This window comes from Peromyscus californicus, unplaced genomic scaffold (assembly GCF_007827085.1).
Source record: "Peromyscus californicus insignis strain IS unplaced genomic scaffold, ASM782708v3 Scaffold_6__1_contigs__length_162567912, whole genome shotgun sequence".
Classification (NCBI taxonomy): domain Eukaryota; kingdom Metazoa; phylum Chordata; class Mammalia; order Rodentia; family Cricetidae; genus Peromyscus; species Peromyscus californicus.
Genome location: NW_026294584.1, coordinates 72,856,854 through 72,860,205, shown reverse-complemented (window position 1 = coordinate 72,860,205; position 3,352 = coordinate 72,856,854). Strand labels below are relative to the sequence as shown.

The 3,352-nt window shown below is 49.5% G+C and overlaps 1 non-coding gene across 1 annotated transcript; it reads left to right on the top strand.

The window, feature by feature from the left end:
* Positions 1–1,723: 1,723 nt before the first annotated feature.
* On the top strand, positions 1,724–1,823 carry LOC128100229 (small nucleolar RNA U13). Its single transcript, XR_008214741.1, has one exon. It is a non-coding gene; the product is annotated as a small nucleolar RNA U13 (small nucleolar RNA).
* Positions 1,824–3,352: the final 1,529 nt, after the last annotated feature.

Here is a 3,352-nt window from a genome sequence, read left to right as displayed (position 1 = left end):
CCTGCCCTTGATCTACGTAGTCTGTCTCAACAAGGGCCAGAGTTGGAGGGATTTCTGAAACATGTTTAAAGTAGTGCTCCTAGGGGAGGGGGGCTGTTATTAGAGGCACTGCTTCCTTGTAGTCAGATCCCTGGCTGGAAAGTCAACAGTGCTGGGTCTCGTTTTAGATCTACATCTATCTAACTAGCCAAGAGGCAAATATTTCTCTGAGAGCCACTTCCCCTCTCTGGGAAGAGGGCAGAAAGGCTTTCTCATTCCCACACTGTCGTCATTGCCATTCTGAAGATCTGGAACTGTATAGGACCTCGGACTCCAGCACCCATAGTGAGAACTCCAGCCCCAGGTTAAGCAGACACAGCTCAGAGGCCCTGTTAGTATATGGACTGCTATCCCTCTCTTACAGTGCACCATGACACCTCTGAGCCAGCTTGCTAACTTGAGTTGGAACTGCCTTTTCCCAGAAGCAGTTGTGGAGTCCATGACCTTCAGACCCAGGCCTGGGTCACAGCCTTGCAGAAAGAATTCAATCTGAAGCAGCAGGGCAACCGCCCAGTCCAACAGACCTAAGTCCGGCGTCAATAGGTACTCACATTAGCAAGATGGTTCAACCGAGAAGTACTCACTGCCAAGCCTGATGGTCCAAGTTCTATCCCCGGGACCCTCGTGTTGGGAGGAGAGAACTGACTCCCAGAAGTTGTCCTCTGATTTCCACGGGGCACACTGGTACTTTGCCAAGTGTTGACAGGCTTTCATTACTGTACAAACATCAAAGAAAGACCAATGTCATTTCTAGTTCAGACCATCAGGAGCAGCTTGCTGGTGAGACCTCCTCTATCCCACGTATTTCCTCTCACTTTCTCACTAATAGCCTGCCACAGCAGCAGTAGACTTAAAGGCTATTGCTGGGCCAGGCATTGATCTGACCACTGAGCCTGAATCACCATGTAAAATCCTCAGGGCCAGCCAACAAAGTAGATACAGCCCCCCTCCAGCTGTGTCTGCTTGCTCTGAAGCTTCACAATGATTCAAAAACTACACATATGTAATCGACACCATGCTTTGACTTTCGAGGGAGGCTCTTTCCTGGCCTAGCTGCCTTGGGATGCTGGGCAATAGCACGAACTTCAATTGCTGGCCATCCCCACAGTCACAGGAGAAAATGGCCACACTGCAGCTCATGTTGCTAAGCTAGGTCTCCTAGATTAGGCATATTCATGTATTTTGACTTGCAACAGTTTTATCAGGACATGATCACATGGGGAACTGAAAAGCATCAGTTTTGTGATAGACGATACTATCAATCCCACTTTACATGGGGAATTGTGAGCCAGAGAACTGAGTCACCCACTTGAGGCTGAGGTAATAAGCAGACAGAATGCTCACAGGCAATTTGGCTCCAATCAGCTTCTATTGAGACCTACTATGTGCATGTGACAAAAATCACTACACAGAAACAATATTTGGGAACATGTGTGATGGTATTTATACTATGTTCAAGAACCAATTTCCACCTTTTCCCCAGGAGCCAGCAAGGTGGGGGTGGGGGCAACACAGGACTATTTGAATCTCCTTTGTCAATATTCTTTATACCTGCCAAAGAGAACATTCTGCTATCTTACAAGGAGATGCTACTCTCAACACAATACCTCCTATTATCTCTGAATCAATGGCTCCAGGCTTGGGGCAAGAGCATTGTGTCTTTTTTAAAGAAAGAAAAGGCTAGATCCTTTGAGGTTCATAAGCATGCTGATTGGGTTTTCATTCAATTGGGAGGTGTGCTTCCCTCCTGCTCCATTACAGTCCCGCACAGTGCCCAGCTGATGTGGACTTGAGGGAAAGAAAGACAAAGCTGTTGTGTGAGGGATGATCCTCCCTTCACAGACAGTCTTCAGTGAGAGCAGCGGGGTGGGGTAGGTGTAGGGTCAGCAGGAGTGCTGGGCAGGGGAGGGCTAGTGCTCTCACTTCATAGCAAGCCCTGGGAAGCAAGATTGTTGTTTTTAAGGGCTCCAAAGCATGGTGTCCCTGACCAGATCCCTGGCCCAGAGCATATGGGAATCAACTCCTAGGGCCACCACACAGGGGCTCTGTGACCTTGGGTCCATTGCCTAACCTCTCTGTGCTTTGTTCCCTGGGTTCTGTGAGGAAGACAGACATTCACACAGTGCAGTCATCCTCCAATACTGAGGATGATTGAACCCAGGACCTCCATGGATACCAAATTCCATGGCAGCTCAGGTGCTTCACATAAACTGCTGTAGTATTTACTTAATATTTACCCATACATGTCCTGCTGTATACTTCCAATCATCCTTGGATTATTTATAAAGTACGCTCTGCATGTTCTGTAAATAGTTGATACACTGTTCTGTGGAGCATGATAACAAGAATAGAAGTCTGTGCACATTCAGGACCCATGTGGTTTTTATCATCTTATTTTTGTGGTGCTGAGGATTGAACTTGGGGCTCCCTTTGTGAATGTTACTGATCTGAGGCCGGTTGAGCCCATGGATGCAGGACCCACAGACTCAGGTGACTTCATGGCTACAGGGACTGACATCATGCCCAGCAAGGGTTTGTTTACACTAGCCACTCCTGCTCCAACTTCAGATAACTCACAAAGCCTGGTGTTCAGAAATGCAGAAGTCATGAAGCGGTGTGGGATTTCACTTCCCCACTAAACATACCACTTTCTAAAAATAGTGTTGTGGTGGCCTTCTGGGACACAAAGCAGCAAGATGACGCTCCCTTCTCTCATCCAATCACTTCCATCCTTCAGATCCCCTGGGATCCATGGCTGCCTCAGAACTTCTATGGCCTAGCCCAGCTGTTCTCTGATGACAGGGGAGCCAGCCTGTCTGGGAACAGCGCCTGGCCCTTTTTGCTTCTCCTCCTATCCCAGTATATCCTCCTACACGACCTCATCTTCCTCTGAGCTGAGCTGGGCCCACGCACTGGGGTGCATGTGGCCACAACTCATCTCTAGAGCAGCTCCCAGGCTTGGCCTCCAGCTTTTGTGGGGCCTTTTCTGATACCTGCCAGGGCTCTGCAGAAGCACAGCACGGGCGGGCAGGACTCCTGCTCCTGATCAGCCCTCCCGAATCCCTTCTCCCATCAGGCACCAGGGCTTGTGAGCAGCTAGGTACTCTCTGCTCTAAGTTCAGAATTAACACGTTGGCCTCACTTTCCCTGGAAAGGGTGAGGAACCAACCACTAAGCCTCAGGCTCTGAGGCCTGGGGGCCTCTCCCTGATAATCATCATTAAATGTCTGGCCAAGCCCTTCCCCCCCCCCCCCCCGGGGGCTGAGGAAAGAACACAGACCAAGCCATAGCCGATCTCTCCCTCTAAAGGCTT